At 39.8% G+C, this 20,972-nt stretch overlaps 2 protein-coding genes across 4 annotated transcripts in view; both read left to right on the top strand.

Moving 5' to 3' along the window:
• LOC135240620 (myosin light chain 1, skeletal muscle isoform-like) overlaps positions 1-20,972 on the top strand; it is a 465,194-nt gene that overhangs the window by 303,198 nt on the left and 141,024 nt on the right. The window lies entirely within an intron of this gene.
• LOC135240762 (receptor tyrosine-protein kinase erbB-4-like) overlaps positions 1-20,972 on the top strand; it is a 200,883-nt gene that overhangs the window by 111,027 nt on the left and 68,884 nt on the right. The window lies entirely within an intron of this gene.

Raw genomic sequence — 20,972 nt, forward strand, 5'->3', positions numbered from 1 at the left:
AAGTGTAGGGCGCTGTGTGCATCACAGTATAGATGCAGAAACTCGAGAATTAAATGACAGTAATCACAGGGGTATTATGTGAATATGTTTTTTTTTTTTAAGAAAAAAGACCGCAGCTACTTTTTGGTTGTGGCCACAAAATATGAAGTATCAGATTTGTGCTGTAAATGCCACAATCTTAATTATTTTTGTTTATTTATTTTTTGAGATTTGGGAATAATAAAGTTTCTGTTCTACCTCCCCTGTAGCTCATGCTAGAATAAATCAAATGCATTGTGTCATTAAAATAGTCTTTAAGACAAATCTGTTCGCCCATTTGAAATATAAATTTAATTTTTAATTTATTAATTTTATTATTCAACCACATGCTCATGTTCCTGTTTTTAAAGCTTCAGTGTCATTTATCAAAAAAGTTGTGAGAGTAAAGAATTCTGCAGCAGAATTAAATTTTGTTCTTCATACTTGATCTGCAATGCAACTTTTGGTAGGACTACTTTGGGGCAAACATGCACAGAGTTTCTCTGAATTTGACCATTTTCTCTGTTTTTTTATATATCTTGAATCATTGCAGCCAAAAGCAAAGCCTAGTTATCTGAATTTAAATACTGCCCCTCCAGCTACAAAACCTCTGTGCTCCTCCAGAAAGTCTGACAGGGAAACAGTGATGGAAACTAAAATGGAGAAAGACATTCTGAGACTGCTGTTTACCATCTCACTCACACTATTCTTTAAAAAAATGCTTTTAGTCCATTTTCTCCCCAATTTTGAATGATCATGGCAATATATCAGTGCTCATTGTGCTTTACTGTCAGGTAAGCATTTTCTCTACTTTGAAGTAAGGGGTGTTAGCCAGTGCTTCTTATCACGCTACGTTTTAAAAGTTGCGCTCACACAAACACGAGGTGGAGGAAGACGCTTCATGTGGAACTTAATAGGTGGACTTACAGGGGCCTGAATGAATAGCTGGGGTCATGGGTCATCCCAGCCTACTGAAACCTTCCTGTCCCTGGGTGACTCTACAGCCAACCATGTATTGCCCTTTGGGTCTACTGGCTGCAGTTGGCACTGGCACGGTCAGGATTCAGTACCAGACCATGAGGCCCATCCATGTGCTTTACCAGGATTTTACAGGTAAACCGTGCTCTACCTGTACAAGTACAGTGCTTGGAAACACTGCTTAAGTCTCACCTACTTTATGAACACCCTCAGAACAGCATCATGAAATATCAAAAAGTTCCTCCCTGCTGTGGGGAGTCAGAAAATGCATAGCTTTCTAGAATTTTCACTGAAACTGGCACAATGTGCTTGTGTATGGCACACAATAGAATCAAATGCTGAACTGAAGGACTAAAAGCCTTTTGTATTGTAGGCTATGTGGAAAGCTTTCCCTTTTCTTGCTTTTTACATGTTTTTGTTAATCAGTGCAGAAGGCATTGGAACTGACAGAGCCTGTGTAAAAATGGGAACAAGCGTCGGCGTGTTTGTTTCTGAGTTTTCTTAGCCAAGGGGGAAGTAGCAAGAGATGCTGTCAATATTTAAAATAAATTAAAACAATAAACAAGTCGAGGCAGGCAGTTGCACAAACAGCCCCGTTGGGCTCTAGCCTACAAAGCTCTTAATATTCTGTTTAAAATAAGTTGTTTGGCAGATGATATGAAATGGAATTAAATATGTGAAGCTATGCATGTGATATACCAGAGTGATTACTCAGTTATGAGTTAGTATAATAACATATAATTAGTATTTGGAATGAACAATCTGCATGCATATGCGCATTCACACAAATACACACACAAACATGCTCCAACACACATACGCACACACACACACAAACATGCACACACTTTGCTGGCTTTCTGTCGCAAGTCTGAAATAAAAAGGTGGGAGGAGCCTGTGGTATTAGGAGGAAAAATTTAATCAGTTGACAGACTCCTGTCTCTTCAATGGAGACGTGAATTTTGTCAGGCCAGGGGCAGCCAGTTTAGGGGTAGACTCCTATGTCCACAGCAGCCTGACCCCCCACAAAAACAACAGCATTATGTCCAGTTTTACATTCTCTCTGAAGCGCAGTGACTCTGTATCTCTGTGAATTGTATTCTCCTTGTCTATAGATTTTTAGCTCTAACCTTTAATATTCTCTTGCTGAAATGTACTCACTCCCTATTGGTGCTATTCAATTAGCTGTAATTACCTTTCACTCTTATCCTGTGTGAACTCACATCACTCTTTATAGACATCCAGTGTTAAGCCATTTTGGCAGAAATACTAGAAGGTAACAGTTATAGCAGTCAAGGGTGCAATCCGATTTACAGCTAAGTGCTCTGGTCCATATTCAGTTACACTGGTCTGTGAGTACAAGTTAGCAAGTAGCACAAATGAATGTGGATAAACTGGCAAGTGGGAATATTATGGGCTCCATGGTAGACGGCAGTGGGCAGGAGATCAGCAGCACTGCTATGAAATGGACGTGTTCACACTGCAGCACCACAGGTTTGAGTCTTGATGAATTTCCTCATGTATATTAGATCATGGCAAAGGTACAGCATTTTGATGATCAGCTGGATCACAGTAAGCCAGGCTGGGGGCACTGTCATACAACACACAAAGAAGTAGGGCGAATTGGCTCCAACTCTCTTGGAGATCCCCCTGTTGAACTGAATTATTGGCAGCTTTATTAATTATAGAATGTACTGTAATGCTATAGCCTGGTCATACAGTATTATTCATACCCTGACTTCTTTTATAGTAATCTGTTATTAATTACTTTGACTTTTGCTGTAATTATAGCTTCTCTCTCTCTCTCTCTCTCTCTCTCTCGCTCTCGCTCTCTCGTATGTTTCATTGTTTTTTCAAGAAATTGTTTTTCACTTTGGCAATTGTGGAGCATTGAAAGTATAGTGTGAGCACTGTAGGGGAACGGATTGATTTTTCCAAAATGAATTTCTTTCTTTTTGGTGTGGGGTTCAGTTCAGAGGGATGTCAACCATCAACATCCAAACATTGTCTTCTCATTTTTGGGATGCACTTCCTAAATGGTTTGGCAAAAAAAAAAAAAAGATTTTAACATTTAAATTTTATCACAGTCTGGGCTGGCCTGTGTCAGGTGGCACGGTAGAAATAGGCAGCAGATAAACGTCTATCATTCAGGCAAAGTTATTCATCCATACGAGCCCTGCGGACAGCTCAAGGCGTGTTTTGTTGTTCGTGTTTTGTATTGCCTGCATCTTGGCTCCTGATTGGCTGTGAGGTGTGGTGTGTTATGGCGTGTCTTCTCCGAAGACTGTGGCCTGAAATATGCTTTGTGATCATCTCTGTCTCTCATGGCCTCATAACTTGTGTCCAGTAGAATATTTATGAGGTCTGTGCAAAGCAGAGGATGATGGGAGGGGACTGCTCACACTGCTGCCGGAGCGTGCTGCTCATCCCTGAGATGGCAGAACTAGAGAACTTGAGGAATGAGGATCTCCTGGGACACCAGTTTGGGAGCCCTACTTTAGAGGAAAACCTTTGGATGTCTTATATAGTGCTGTGAGACAGAGCTGAAGTAGGGGTGGGCAGACACAGTGTAGTGGTTTCTGAAACACTGCCCTTTAGCCTTTAATTGTATTGATTTGATATTATTGATCATTTTTCACATCTCTGGAGAGCTGAATTAAAATACCACTGCTGCCATTACCATGTCTCTTGGATCTGTGTGTGCGTGCGTGTGAGTACACATGCATGCATGTGAGTTCTTGCTGCTTATGTTATGAATGTTTATGTAGTGCTTATGAAGGAGTTATATATAACTATTCTGAAGGACCATTCCTAGAAAGCTAAACCATGAAATCCCTTGTGGATGTTGCTTTTCTTCTCAGGAGTGAATGGAGGTTTAATAAAGTCATCTGCTGCCACTTTTCTTTTCTGAGGGTTTCTTATGTTCAAGGAACTGATGCACATGCGGCAGGTACACAATATATTTCACAGGGATGAAATTAGGGCTTCACAATCACAATCATTAGCATTAAAGTCATTTTCACGTTTAAATAGGGACATAGAAAGTAGAAGGGTGGTGAGCTGTGTTTTTCAGACGGGAGCTCCCTTTTTATCTCCATGCCCCTTAAAACCACCATCACCAGGTCTGAGAACCCTCCCTACCGCAATAAAAGGCTTAATTTCTCACTCACTTATCAGACTCCTGCCACAGGCAGCAGTGTGATGGCTATTTTATACAGGAGTGCACGGAAGCATGTCGAAATTATGATGTCATTATTAAGGCCGCACAATATGGAAATCCTGGGCGTGATACTTCCCTGGCCATCCTGTTTTACATTATAGCACAAATGCAAACTGCAGCATTTATGGAAGAAATACACGAGCACAGATATCAACTTATGAATGAAAAATGTAATATTGCAATTATTATTAATAATGTCATGTAAATATCATTCTATTTGAATACCAGAATATTACATTTTATGGTCTATTAGAGGCTACAAATGCATTTCAAATGTTTCACTTGAGAGAGTACTGTAGTAAAACAGCCTTGATAAAACTAATAAGTAATATATGCTTGATCAGTTAGGCCTGTAGTTTATAAGTGATGGAATAAAACTAATGATTTTTTTCAAATGAATGTCACTGTGAACTGAATTTACTGGACTAAATAACATTTATTCATGTTTTCCACATTTGTTTCAAATTAATGTTACAATTTGATGACTAAATAGCCCAACTTTAAATAGCATATTTTCAAAATGAATCTTTTATATAAAGCAACTTAACAATATTATTCAGTAATTTTGCAATGACACACGAGGCAGCCAGTTGCTACTGTGTTCCTTTTTTTTTTTAGGTTAGCCATGGTAAAATAAGCAAGGTATCTAAGCCATTAAGACATTTCAGTCAATGCTTGCTTAAATAGATAAAACATGAAAAGTGGGCTCTGCAGATTTCCCAGGATAAAGTTGTTCTGTTTCTCCTGCCTTGTGTAAACTCTCTGTTTTTCTCTACCCTACTAGAAACTGACCCTTGACTCAGCCACCCCCCCCCCCAAACCAGCTACCACAAGACTGTAAACTGTCTCTCCAGCCCTGTCCCTCTGTATCTGGCACAGAACACATCATTTGTCTTAATTACAGCCCATCCCATCCCTAACGCTGGGGTTACAGCTTTCCATTCTGCCATTCTGCTCGACATCTCCAAGTATGGTCGCTCAGTCTTTTCAGATGAATAATAGATATTTTCACACTCTGCCCTCTATACCTATAAACCCCCCCCACAGCCCCCCCTCGGCCCCCTCCAGCAGCCATGGTGCATTCAAATAGTAATTACCTCCTGCTGGCCTTGCTTAATGATAACAGCCGCAAACATAATGCAGATGAGTCCATTTAGCACATTTTAATTCCCTTTTTTTACCCACATGGTTCTTCTGTTCACTCTGTTTCAGTTAAAGTTGCCATTTTTTCCTTTCTTTCTTTTTCAGCCAATGCTTGATATTATTGCCCATTTGGAAGCACGGGTAAACTGCTCAAACTGCCCAAATGGAAACCAATCAAATCTCACTCCCCATCTGCCAGAGATGGTCCTCTCATCTCCGACAAACGAGCTCTGCGCACCATGAGCGTGCGGCCCGGACCTTTCCATTTTCCTGGCCATCTGTTGTCTCTCGGCTGAACCGAGCAGAGAACGCATTTATCCACTGACACACATTTATACTCACAGACATCCACAGGTGCACACTCAGCCACAGACACGCATATATCCACAGACACGCATTGACCCACAGACATGCAATTATTTACAGACACAGGTATATATACAGGCATATAAAACTTGCAAGCACTTGAATAATGAACTGCAGTCAAGTAAAATGAAGTTGTTTCATTTGTTCAGGCTGCAGATTCTCATAAGCGTGTATGTTGAAACTGGAGCTAATGGGAAGCATATCCTTTAGGTTGGCTTTCTATAGAAGATGTGAAGGTGCATATTGCCTGTATATAGGCTGTGAGTAATTATACTGGCTGAATCTATTAATGGCAAAATCTCTGTACATTGCATGTAGAATTAAGCCTGTATGTGTTTGGGTTTGTAGTAAATTGATAGGTTGTGTAGGCTGATCCTATTAAGGGGAATCTGATCAGAGCAGTGTAGTGTTTAATACAGAACTTTTAAATGCCACTTTCAGGGAGCATAATTCTTATGGCTTTCATACTTGCAGACACAATGATTTCCTTTAGCATTTTTCATTCAAGGCTTTCTAACTCAGCTCTCTGTTGTATAAACTAATATGCTCTGTTGCATTTATTGATTGATTGATTCAAAGAAAGGCATGTGATAGGGACAAATTGACACATTTGTAAACCTGGATTTCTTAAGACACTGGTCTGATAAATCCAGCACAACCAGTGGCTCTGCAAAGATTACTGAGCCTGGCTCATGTTTGTTTTTTCTTTACATACTGTTGTTCTGTACATCTGAATATTCATGGCTCAAGCACGGCTGCTCTGTCCCCCTCCAGGACTCAAACCCATTCCCTCTGGTTCCAGCCCCCTGTGCCACTCTGCTATGCCCATGGCTTCGGTGAAAGAATCTTATGGCACCGCAACTGCCACTCTGAAATTATACAAAGCATTTGGCTTTGAAGTCGGTTACTATTGGCTGTAAACATCCTCCAAGCAAAATTATTTAAATAAAAATTCATATTAATGAAAAGAAGGAATTTTCTCGTGCCAAATGTGCATCTGTGATACAGGTCTGTTTGACCAAATATATCTGGACACCCTTTGGTCTGGGGCTGTTTTTCATGGTTTGGGCTAGGTCCCTTAGTTCCAGTGAAGGCAAATCTTAATGCTACAGCATACAATCACATTCTGAATGATTCAGTGCTTCACCAACAGTTTGGGGAAGGCCCGATTCAGCATGACAATGCACCTGGGCACACAGCAAGGTCCATTTTGGAAGGGTTTTGTCAAGAATGTCGAAGAACTTGACTGGCCTGCACAGAGCCCTTACCTAAACCCTATCCAACACCTTTGGAATCAATTGGAAAGCAACCCAGGCCTATTCGCCCAATCAGTGCATGACCTCACTAATACTCTTCCGGCTGAATGGAAGCAAACCCCTGCAGCAATGCTCCAAAATCTAGTATAAAGCCTTCCCAGAAGAGTAGCGAAGGGTGTACCAACTCCATATTAATGCCCATAATTTTGGATGAGATGTTGGATGTCAGATGTCCACATACGTTTGGTCATATAGAACGGGCTGTTCTTGCTGACATTATATTCTGTGTCTTTCCCATTGATCTAAATGCAGACGTCACTTTAGACATGTTCCTATCGAAACACTACCCGGTTGAGCAGTCTTTGTGACTGAAGCCTACCATCCATGCCACTTAGAACTTTTCCTCTTGCCATCTTGATCCGAAATCGAGGTTATTTTTTATACAGACCACAGAGCATGATAGGATGTTAATTGCTTACTTGTATCATGCAGTACACCCGTATGGAAGCATCTGCATTTGTCATGTTTCTCCACTCATTTATTCTGTTTTTTTTCTTAAATTTGTCACCTGTCAGTATATGTGCACATGCACACACATGCATGCACACTCACGCGTATATATGTTGTGTTGTTTGGTTCATAAACACCCATACGCTTGGCGATTATAATTGATGTGTTACTTTAATGGTTTGAAGAGCTCCATTCATTCTCTATGGCTCAAGCAATAGCAGGTTGTAATGAGGGGCATTTTACTCTGGTGTCACACAGTGTAGTGCACTTATGCTTCCTATGACACTCACTCATTTGCTCTGCTCACATCCTCATGAGTAAAAGTCCCTGAATGATGCACCATAATCACTTCTGTGGTTCAATGATGGAGAAGGAGTACAATTATATAAATATGTGTTTGTGGTTCTTTTTTGGGGAAATATTAGATACATACTCAAGATTTTTGTCACATCACCATCTAAAATGGTCTTAAACATCTTGTTTAATGTGTTGAATTGTGTTCCCAATAGAACAACAGAATGAGAGATCTTAATTGCACTGGGCATTGTATATACTTTGAGAGCTTGCTCATGCTCCCCATTTCATCACTGTTGGCATTGAAAAGAGATGTGCTGCACATTTGTAAGGGCTTTGTTAGTACAAGGTCCAGTTTGAGTACTCTTTTGCTCGTGTGGAGAAAATCGGAGGGAGAGAGAGAGAGTGAGAGAAAAGAAGCTATAAGCGAGTGCACAAAAAAAGCTATTGTAATTACAGCAAAATTTACAAAGTAGTTAATAACAGATTATTAAAGATGTCAGGGTATGAATAATACTGTATAACCAGGCTATAGCAGAGAGAGAGAGGTGGTTTAGGATTCAGTGAAGCTTCGTGTTTAGCTCTGCACATTGATCTGTCTCTTTAGAATTGTGCCAGTGCAGAGGACAACCGCTCAGATTGCTGAATGAGTACAATGGCTTTAAAAGGTATCTTCTGTAGAGAGTTTACAATTCACAAGAAAAAAATAAACTGCTAATTTATATAGTGAGGTGTGAAAAAAGACTGTATAAAAGAGTCAGCCATAATGTGTTAAGGGCAACTGTGCAAGGGCAGTGCTACTACAGCTATATAAACCATTCATGAACAATCACAGTGATTACTGTCCTGTGATATAGACTGATCACCTTTCTTCATTGCCTTTTAATATACATTATAATAAATACTGAATAATGCATTAATATAGACCCTTAATTTTAGTCATTTGATGGCGGTCCCCACGATGCCTTTGTGTTTGTGTGGGGGTACCTGGATCAAAACTGTTTGAAAATTTTTGCTATAGACCATTTCTTATTGTAACCAAGTCACACACAGAGCTTCATTAGTTTATTTATTTATTTATTTATTTATATAAAACTAGACCTGCATTTGTCTGCCTCAAGTAAAACAAAGAACATCTCAAATCAGATAATATGTGTAGGATTAAGCCTCTGTGGACCAGCCTGATTAATAGTCGGATTAAGTCAAATAAGGAAATGGCCTTGTTCAAATTCAGAAGGATGGACCTGGTCGATGTGTTCTTATTTGTTTTTGTTTTTTCGGTCACACTTCTCCTTCAAAAATGTGTTATTTTATTGCTTGAAGACCCAGGACTCAGAGCCCCATCCTCCTTCCTTCCAGGTCTTCCTTCTAAGTTTGAATGCAATCTGTGACATTTAATAAAAATCATTGATTTAAAATCTTAATATCTATATAGATAATGGTTGTTGAGGTAACTGAAATGTACATTTTTCAAAGAGGTTCCAGTTTTAAGCAGAAACCAAGGCAGTGCTATTTGGTTTTATTATATGGAAAACACTTTGCCTGATGGTGAGGATTACAACTGGCTGGCTTAACAATTATTTAACAATTATTTGTCAATGAAAATCACATCTTGTTGTCAGAAGCAGCAGTAAACTTACATGTTTTTTTTAGCAGTAGCTGAGCTGGATGAACCTATTCATTTTTGAATGAAGCAGTCTCATTATGAAGTCCGTAAAACAATGAATCTATTGATAATAATATCATGGTGCTTAGACCTGCTTCTAACAACATACAGCCACTTTAATACATAAATCTGCTAGCCTTCAGATAAGACCGTCCCCGTCTTATCCCTCCTCCTACACCTTACCCATCTGCGCAGCCATTCTCCCCTTCTCTCTCAACTACTCCCTTCCCCCTGCCTTTCTTTTGTGACAGCATAAAATGTGGCCCTTTCTTTACTTTGAGTTTTGGGTGCTTAAGATCAGCCAAATTTTTGTTGTGGTGGAGATTCAAGGGTTTATATCTGCTGTTGCCATCTGAGGAATCTGAAGCTTGCATCTGGGCCTTGTGTTTCTTGGTGTTTGGTGCACACAGGGTCTGATGTTTTTCTCTCACAGCTCATCTGGCATTTTAACAATTTCATCCCTGACTTTTTGGAATATTCATGGGACTGTCTTCGGAGAAACAAACTGTAGTTTGGTAATTTCCTCCATTAATTTATTTTGTGACATGTCCATAACATTTGTTGTTTAGGGTAGTTGACCTTCATCTTTAGATTAGATGTTGTATATTGTCGTAACGTAATACATTTCTTAATTTTGGTTGTGAGTTTGCTCTGCCTATCAACAAATTGGCAATTTAATTGATAATTAATATATTTAATAATAATGACCAAATTACATCAAATAAATATATTGTATATGATGGATCAGTGAGATGTTTTAACTGTTGATACACTTGTGTTTGGTATTCAGAGTGCTGGATGTTAAGCGAGAGTGTTAGCCATTAAAATCTCAGGATTCAGAACATAAAAACATTTTACTCAGTCCTCATTGCTCTGACAGTCTGTTGCCCCAGCTAGTCTGTTGGTATATTAAAGGTAACTCTAAGGGCACCAGGACCCTCCAAAACCAGAGGCCTGCCCTGCCTTGCACTGATTAGGTTACCATGGCAGTTCCATCAAACTTACATGCCCTCCTGAGTGAGGGCCCATGCATTAGTGTGCTGCAGCGTTTAGTATAAGAAGTGAAGTCTTTGCATTCTCCATTTCACTCCGACGTACTCAGTTTTCTGAGGTAGACTTCTTACAGGGCCCACCAGGTGGCGCTGGGACTTGTGCATTTGTGGAGCATGTGTTTGATGAAATTAATTCTGAATGAGCTGCTGGGACCCTCCAACCATTTAATCCTCAGGGTAAAATTTCTCATCAGCGACATCTTACAGGCTTCAGGTCGGGTGGCACTTATACAGATAATTGATCAGCTACCTTCCAGTTACACCTCTGTGCCACGATTAATATCTCCCCATCTGACATGGGCAGGGTCTGCAGAGCTCCTTGCCTGCTGGGAGATGGTCACAGTCATCTGTTTTTGTGACAAAGCATGTTATTTCATGTGAAATGCAGTCTTGATTTTGTAAGCAGGTAAAAGCTCAGTAATATAGTTTACGTGCTTGCCCTAAAAGCCATTAATACATTAAGCCATTAATATTTAAAGCAAAGCTTTTCCATGTTTAAAGCAAATTAGAATTGAGGGCACAGGTATAAGGACTGAGGAAATATGTGTTCTTTTACTTTAATTTAGAGCTTTGCTCTTTAGAGCTTTTTAAAATCTAATGGTATGGCATAGCTTGAGATACATATTGCCAAAGCGTACTGATCAATTTACTAAGTACCTAAAAGAGCATGTAGAGTTCTGGAAAAAGATCTTATGGACAGATGAGAGCAGGATTGACCTGTATATGAGTATTTATTATTATTATTATTATTTATTTTATTTTTTTGTATGGCTATTTTACTTATGAAGGATAATCTCTACTTTGAGAATAACTTCTCTAGAATTTTGGAAAGAAATGATAATTTTGAAATGGCCAGTTGTTATTCAGGATGGAAGTATCCAATTAATATATACATTTATTTTTTATTTATTTTTTTTACAATCGGCTGAACCTTTGACATTTAAAATAACATAACTGATTCTGTAACTAGAACACTGAGCACAAAGTTACAGTTCCCAGGCATTAAATTTTAATGTCAATGTAGATGCAGATTTTAATGTAGATTTTTACAATACTGTAGTTCATTTTTTATTTTTTTATGAATGGTGCCTGTATTATTTCTGTAACGTTAGCTTCATGCAAGAACAGTCTCTGCAGTTGTTTGCCACCAGTTGACCTAGTTACAGTGAATATGGAATTGAGGGAGAGCTAGATCTGGACCGCACCTGTGTGTAATTACGAGAACAAAAGAGAACACCTGCTGGATTTTCTGGACTGGCCTTTCCTTCATCTGTTTTCAGCTTAATTGCTGAAAGAAGTATCACTGTAGAGCCTAAGTTTCTTTGAACTACTTAGATTGGCTTTGTGAGAAAATAAACCCAGTGCCTTGTTGGATATCCCACATATTTTACAATCAGACTTGTGATGGACAGGTTAGTGTTCATCACATTGAACCTATTTTCCCAGAGATTTATTTTTGAATTGCTGTCAGTGTTTTCCCCATGGAGCTTAAAGGCAGGCCTCATATTTATTGTGAAGAAAGGTAAAGGCAATTGTAGACACACACAGTGAAGGTCAATCTCTCTCACACCCTATTTTCCCTCTTTCCTTACAGATAGACTGAAGCAACTTTGTTTTTTCTTGATGTGGGCTTAATTAGCTAAATAAGGTGCATCAGAAACAGCATGTGTTTAGTAGTTGGGTCACATGTTATATATTTTTTATTTAATTTATCTCTCTCAGCACATTCTGCTGACTTTATTCCCATTCATTAAGGATCCCTGCCTGGGAATTGCCTGAGCAAAACAAAAACTCAGAATTTAATGAAACATAAATAACAAACCACATGAAGAGCTTTAATCCCACGCTGATGAGCGTTCTGGCCTCCGTGCTCCCTCAGCACCAGAAATAATGCATAAACCCAGCGTGGAAAAAAACTCTCGCAAACGGCTGATTAAAAAGTTTGATCAGGGAGGGTTGGGAAGCTGTACTTCATCATGCTGTTTGTTTCTAGGTTAATCATGAAGCACGTTTCAAAAGGAAGTGGACGGTGGCTTTGAAGCTGATGGTTTGAGTAATGCAGGCTACCGCTGTGAACCAAAGGCTCTGGTTTCAGAAAGAGAAATCTGGACTATGTTCAGTGCTTAATCCACTAACAACCAAGCTGATATCAATAGTACGATATATGGATGATCAAAATGAACATAGGAGAACATGTATAGATTGATTTGTTATGTTTGTTGATTGAGCCCAGCCTTTTTAAAATGTGTAGTAGAAACTACAATGAGAAGTTAAAATGCAAATGTTAGAAACAGAACAGAACAAAAACAGAGAGAAACAGAACAAAAAAAAATTAAAATTAAACAATTTAAAAAATATATTCACGCAATATTAAAATTATTTTAGTTCTATGCAGATTCAGATTAACCGCAATAAGCAATGTACATTAAAGTCCATGGTTAATGAACCAGTATTTTTGATTAAGTTTTTTTTGTTAGATCACAATGTTTACTCAATATCAGTTTAGATGACTTCAGAGATCGCAATAACAGTGCAACTAGGATGCAATCATGAGGGTTGCCGATTACTGTTTATTTTATTGTTTGGCATTCTAACCTGTTCCATATCCGAGGAACAACAGTACACAGGGATTGCACAGTTAATCCGACTGATCCTGGGAGCCTGGCTTCACTTCAATCGCTGATTTTCACTCCTTGCATCTCTTCCTTATTTCCTTTCTTCACTTCTTAGCTCCTCACAATGGAGGACGTGACGAAGAGATGCAAGGATGAGATACCAGCGTTGAGGAATCAATGCAACATGCATTCGGCAAATGGAATGTTGTCGCTTAGTCAAGCATCAGTTTGAAGTGAAGTCAATTGCAGACGCGGCAGATGTGCAGAGGTGGATCCACTGGTGGATCATTTACATGTTACACATTCTGAAAAAAGACTTCCGCAAAGGCTGCACTTGTGTATCCTTATTGAAGCATCCTCTGGGAGCCTCCTCGCTCTTCACTCTTTAAGGACAGATTAAAGTGTGAGGAGTCACGCTTCCAGGCCACTTGGAGATGGGGAAGGATAAAATAAACAATTGGAATGAATCCACTTGCAATCCACACGTCCTGTCTCTTGTGTTTTATAACTCAGAGCTCTGCAGCACCCCCATCTGCACAAACAAGGGATGACATCAGAAACGATTTTAGTAACAATGATAGATAATGAAACTGGATTGTACTTTTCATAAAAATAAAGTATAAAAACTGAAACAAAAATATATAATAATAATCATAGACCTTGGGCATGGAGGCGGGGTCTCACTTCCAGATCATTTAGCATAAACGTGCATTGTAATTTGCCTGTAATTGCTGTAATTACAGGAGGATCAAGGCAAACGTCTGCTGCTGAAGCTCATTTCTGCATGCAGGCCCGTGCTTTGAGAACAATTGAGGGATGGTACCCATTAATAATGTGCTCCATTATCAATGAGAAACCAAATCATTAACATCACCTTTCCTATGCTCCTATCATGGCTTTTATTTTACAAAATGGGCCTGTCACTTAGGCTTCATTGTATCCAGTGAAGCATGCACAACAAGACATGCATTCATGCCCCTTGGGCTGAGCAGAAGACAGAGACAGGGAAAGAGGATTTCAGAGTCCAGTTTCAAAAATATTAAATTCTGAAAAGGGTGAAGCTGTTATGTCATTGTTGACTAACTTATGAATGAATATTCATTGAATATTGCTAGATCACTAAATCAGTGTTATTGCATCATCCCTAACTCTGATCACACCACATTCTGTGCACCACTAAGCCATTCTGACCATACATAATTTAATATTTTTGATCCCCAAATATAGACTGAGGCTGAAATCTCAAGAGAAATCAAGAGTGGTTCTAAATAATTGTACAAATTAGCAAAATATGTGTTTGAGCTTGCAGTGCATATAGCACTGTACAGAGGGAAAATTGAGGGAAATATGAGCAGCGAGGACAGCAAAGGGTTGTGGCCGAGTTTACAGCAGATTACAGATTTTAGGGAGAAAATGGAAGCCTTTGATGAAGATCTAGAATTACCTGACAGAGTGAATGAGGTTTTACTTTTGGTTTTATGTGCTCTGTCCACAGAATAGTACTCAGGTACCCTTTGAGCCAATGACTCCACTTTTTTATTATTGACGAGGAGGTGAGGCACCCCTCAGTAGGCAGAATCTCAATAAAGCAGGTGGTCCAGATCAAATCTTAGTTGCCAGTCCAAAACACTGTGCTGGGCAATTAGCACCTGTTTTTACTGGAGTCACTTCAACAGTCCAAGGCTTTGTCTGTTTAAAGTTTACCATTGTTGTACCAGTTCCTAAGAAGACAAATGCCTTATGTTTAAACAAATATCTTCCAATTGCCCTTACCTCAATAATAATGAAGGTTTTCAGCAACTGGTTCAAGAGTATCTGACTTGTATTCAACCAGACCGGCACCAGTTCACCTATTGCGAGAATAGGTCAGAAGAAGATGCACTCTTTCTGTGCCTTCAATAAATTTAACAGCACCTAGAGTCTCCAATCACATGCACAAGTTATTGGTGCATACTACAACTCAGCATTTAATACAGCAATTCCCCAAATACTCTCTGAAATTAATTGGCATGGGGGTTAGTCAAGCAATGTGCCAATGGATTCCGAACTTTTTAAGGGATAGGAAGCAAATGGTGAGAGTCCATAAAAAGCTCTCTAAGCATTGCACCCTTAACTCTGGTGCTCCTCTGCTGCTGCCTATTTCCCTTCCTCTACTACATGTACACTAATTATTTCACTGCTCAGGATGATTCAGTCAAATTAAGTAAATTTGCAGATGATACCGCTACGGTGTGGTTGATAGTTAATGATGATGAATCTGCTTATAGGATGGAGGTGTCTAACCTGGTACGACCAGAATAATCTCCAACTACAGCAAATATCAAGGAAACTAGGGCAGTTGTTATTATTTTAGGAGGATAAGAAAGGTTACACCAACTCATAATTGATGGTAAGGCAGCTGATCAGGTAAAATAATTTAAAAATTTTAGGCACAATGATTGCTGCTATTTTGATATGGGAGAGCAATGTCAAAGGCACTGTGAAAAAGCATATCACAGACTATATTTTTTTGGTGCAGCTTAATAAATGTGGTGTTTCTCAGAGTGCCATGGTTCAGTTTTACAGGTCAGTCATAAAAAGTGTGTTAACATTCTCTAGGACAGTGTGGAATGACAGTCTGACTGTCTTGGAGAGCAAACAACTGGTCAAGGTGGTCAAGATTGCAGCTAGGACAACAGGTTGTAGTCTTCCATCTCTCACCTCAATTAATAAAATCAAAAACCTCTGAAGATCATTAGTGACTAGTCCCATCCATTATTTTCCCTTCTTGAACCTCTCCCTTCAAGTTTATGGGCTCTATCTTCTGGAGTCAATGTTGCACGCCACGTGGGTGCTGTCAATAGTGTGGTGCATGGGCGCATTGGGCGTGGCTATTTAATGTCGATATTTTAATGGCGCAAATCAAAAATGACTATGAGCTGCACCAAAATTACACTCTGCTTCTCAATCTCGACTCACACATCCCCAGCAGCAGCTCTCCTCACATTTCTGGCACACAGAAAGTCAGGAAATTACCAAGCAGCTCAGGCATGTCAAAATCCATGACTAAAATACCTTTTAGCCAGTGCGGTGGCTCACAACACGCCGTGCACAGGCCGTAAAATAGGGGCCTGCGAACTGAGGTGAATGGTCTGATTAACAGAATCCTAGCTGGTCATGAACACTTTACAATGAATTTGCTATGTTGCATAGACTTTTTAATCACACGTCTATGGGCACATTATGTTTTTATACTAATTATTCTGTACAAGTTGTCATTTTTTATCACCAGAAATTCTGTTCTATTGTGCTATCTGTATTTTGAATGTATGAAACATATCCATTTTCATTATTGCTGTTTTTATGAGCTCACCAAGACAAATTCCTAACTACCTTGAATCTTGAAATTTTGCTATGGGGTATTCTGATTGATTTTTATGCATCAGAAATTGACAGCAAAATGCAGCTCTATGAATGAATAAAGAATAAACTCTCACAAGTCTCCAATTACCCTCTCAATAGCTCAGTTGTATTTTTGTAATTTTTTTAAGCATTTATATTCCGAGCCAGCTAACTTGACAAGACAAAATATTATTTGTTGTTATCATTCCTGTTGTTATCATGCTGTTATTAATGTTCATATAGCCTGGCTCACTTAATACCTTACCAGAATTCTTCTCCACTGGCCACAGAATCCTCTCTTCCCTTAATATTATAGCTGTAAGGCACAGATTAATATGGCTTTGGTACAAAATGAAGAAAAATACATGACTCCCCCAAACACTTCTCTGCTGGCTTTCATGGCCTGTTTTTTTTTCCACCTAAACAGAAGTTATGTATTTTGGAGAATTCTGTAATCCTTCTGTCTGGACCATATCTCACACTGATTCATCTGGAACAATTGCCCAGGAGGTGGATATATGAAATCAGCTGGCTTTAAATGTAATTATTGCTTCCGGGGAGAAGTACGGCTCACAGAGGGGCGTCACGGCCGGCGCGCTTCCCACCCCCGGCCTGGCGCACTTCTGTTATGGAAAACAATATTGCAGAGCTCAGGCGGTAATCAAGGGTGGCAAAGGAACAGGAAATGGAATTTGCTGCATGCTCTCTTCTTTTTTTTTCTTTCTCGGAAAGTCATGCAACTTTGCAAAAAGTCTTACATTCAACCTTCATTGTTTGCTTAATACTGTTGTTACTGATATCATTCGCCTGTCTATATATAATTAATAACTGGCTATTCTAGAGTTCCAGTGTGCCTTGAAATCTGTATGCATGCTAGTCTAATAATGAATCAGAGATACAGTACAAGTACACATTTTGTTCAGTTATATAAAGACAGCCATGGATTTAAAAAAAATGAATTGTTTTTTGCCCCCCTTTTTTTTTCCATTATTGAAATGCCCCATCATTCCTACAATGCAAGAGAATACACACAAGCACCCATGTTCTCCAAAAGGAAAACAGTTTATTTTCCCTTCGGAATCTATGGTCAGAGTTGCTGCAGTTTCTGTACGGGTGGACTGCACAACATTGTGACATTGTGGCCTCTATTTTCCAGAATCAATAGCACAGCACATTGGCGCACTGGGTGTGGCTACTGAATGTTGGTGTTTTCATGACCAGAGGAGCACATGCTGCAGGTGCAAAATGGGCTGGATTATGCTGAATATATTAGTGGTTGTGTCTCTGCTGGATTCACTCCTAGCCATTCAAATGACCTGTTTTTATTTCCTTTTAAGAGTAGGGAACACCCTGGCATACTGCCAATTTCTGTGGTCTAAAACTGCAGTCCCTAAATCTGTTTTGTATTGATATCACTAAAAAATGTATACTATCACTGTAATAATGCATTTGTTTCACAAGGTTGTCTAAAATCACAAACTCCCTATGCTTAATCATTCTTTTTGTTTTAGTCCTATTGTTTTCAGCTATATTGGGTGTTTAATTGCAGTGCTGGCCATGCTCAAGTTGCATTTTATTTTCATTCTTCTCATTATAGACAGATGTAAAAAAGAATGGAATACAGGACCCCTGGGACCAGAGTGTAGTATAAGAAGTTAGCCATAAAAAAATGTAAAAAAGGAAATAAGTACAGAAATTAAAAAAGAAAAAAAGACAATGAACAACGAATGCAAAGTATACTTTTTTCCTGCTTGTGGGATTAAAGTCAAACTGGAGAGCAGATTATCCACAAAAACTGGCCTTTGAATTGGCTGATCATGTGTGCAATGCATGGGAACACTCCCCGGAATTAGCGATATGGCACACACTGGGCTGCAACTTGCACCATAGACCTGGGTTGAGCTGATGGGTCACACCAGGCACAAATTGCAGACTGATCCTAAAATTGCAATGCACTGCACTAAAATTGCGGTGCACTGCTCGGTCTTGACTGACACACCCCCAACAGCAGCTCTCCTTCCACTTCAATGCATGGTCAGTCACAAAATTACCAAACAACACAGGTGCATCAAAATACCACTTTGCCAGTGTGACAGCTGGCAGCACACTACGCACCGACCGGAAATAAAGCCCTGTGTGTTGCTGTCATCCCTAGCACGGTCCAATTCCTTGAAGGTGGAAATATATATAGTTCTGCAGCTCTCTTGACTTTGGTATGGGCCCATGTGAATAGTTTTGACAGGCTCTTTTCCTCACTGCCAACAGCTCTCCAAAGGCAAGTGAGTTTTGCAGGGCGGTTCACCGATGCCACTGTCAGTGTTGATACTCGCTTACCTGTGGTCCCTGAGGTCTCTTCCCTGCAATTCATCATTGGTTCACTAAGGACAAACTCCCTCTACCTTCTCTCTACTCTGGTTTGCTCACTTGGGACAACAGAGTTTGCCCTGGTCCTCCACCAGGCATCCATAGTGATTTGTTATTCAGTGTAAAAGCTCCCTCAGGCTTGAATGTCAAGTGTTGCAATGTTGGCCTGATGTTGGTATTAAATCCTTGTTCATGCATCACCTCATCCTCACCTCAATCTTCCTGCTTCCCCCCCCACCTCATCCTTACCTCAGCCTTCCTGCCCCCCCACCTCATCCTCACTTCAGCCTTCATGCCCCCCCTCCCCCCGTTTGTGCCGCAACGCTTGTTTCACTTAACCGACAAGACCTCTTTTCATCCCGATCAGCCTAGTGAGAACAGTTGTTCTTTTAGAGCTCTGAGTTTTTATACATGGAATTGCTGTTACATTTGAATGGAGGGTTGCTGTATTTCATTTCCCAAATGGCAAAGACATCCCTGTTCCACTGTATTTATGCACAGTGCTGTTCATGACCTTGTATAAGCTTTGACTGGGGAAACGTGAGGCAAATTAACTGCCTTGTTGACAAGGTGCTCTGTTCTATTGTATTCTCAACGCATGAGTCACGCCGTTTACTGGGAGAATCCCTCAGTGAGCTGTTTTGTCTGATTAATGGATTTAATACAGACTTATCTTTTGAGAGTTTTTTTTTTTTTTTTTTTTCTCCTTGAAAGGAATCTTTCACTAATGAATTTAAGCCCGGATTTTAAGTAGCTTCATACACCACACTGTGACTGCGCTTATCTTTCTTGCAGATGTTTTGCATTTGTAACCATAGCAACTTGTGCCATCGCCTTTAGAGGCCCAGCAGTGCATAGCCCTGTTATGGCTCAGACAGGGAAAAAAAATGAAGAAATGGTACCCAGCCAAATCTTCTGATAGAGCAATGGGGACATTGTACTGAATGTGGCATAGTTCCTCTCTATCACTTAACTCACTGCCTTCATTGAAGATATCATGACAGTCTTTTAAGAATGGAAAACTGTCTGGGGAAAGTGCCCAGTGTAAATACCACTGCCGTTCTTTTACTGCCCGCCCACCTGAGAATCGCCCTCCAGCAGATTATGTATAGCATGCTGGCCACTTACTCCACTTCCTCTTTGCCCAAGTTTTTTTGTGTGTGTGCAATGTCTGCAAGCCCTACTTTCCTCTCTAAATAAGATGGAAATATTCCAGGTTCTGCAATCAGCCAGGCTGTATTTATCCAGTAGAAAATATTGTCCACAGACAGATGCCGCTCCCCATTCAATGGTTCCGCATTGAAGAACCATCTTTAGCTTGCTTCAAAATACAGATCGCCCCATGTACATTTTAAGCACTTTCCTTAGTCAGTGGCATTCAGTTTCTCAATAATGAACACATATAAGGTTACATATTTTTATGACATTGACCATGTTTAATATTTTCATTTTTGAGAACGAAAGACAGTTAGCTATATCTTTCAGAAAGCCAATGTAGAAAAAAATATATAATATGCTTTGTAAAATCCTGCTTGCAACTCTTTTGGTCATTGGTTATATATTTATATGATTTATAGCTATAAAGCAAGAGCATTTCTAAAATAATATGGCTATAATAATGAAGATAATATATTCCTGCCTCTCACCTAATGCATGCTGGGATATCCAGCAATCAGCTCAGGTGTTGTCTGTTGCCTTTGTTAGGCCTGGTAATAAGGCACAGCCTGCTGTGTCTTCAGGCAGAGACACTTGCAGAACACTGCCATTACATGGTTTGCTCTCTACCAAACCCTCTGGACCTCCCTAGGAGTTTTGCCTCTGTTTCTGCAAGAGGACTTTTTGTTTTCTGTTTTGTGGCACCCAGACTGTGGGGATGTTTTTTTGTTATCTTGCTCAATCACTGCCCCGCGTGGTAGATCCGGCCAACATCATGCCAGTTTATTTTGAACATTGCAAACATTTTGGGGTTCAAACCAACCCCTATTTCTGAAAGGGTAGTATTTCTGAGGTTGTACTGTATATGTGAAATGAGCATAAGGATGTGTGTGCCTGCTCGTGAGGTGACATATGTCTGGTGTAGAGTGACAGTGTCTCTAGTGTACAGACAGC

This window comes from Anguilla rostrata, chromosome 15, assembly GCF_018555375.3.
Source record: "Anguilla rostrata isolate EN2019 chromosome 15, ASM1855537v3, whole genome shotgun sequence".
Classification (NCBI taxonomy): domain Eukaryota; kingdom Metazoa; phylum Chordata; class Actinopteri; order Anguilliformes; family Anguillidae; genus Anguilla; species Anguilla rostrata.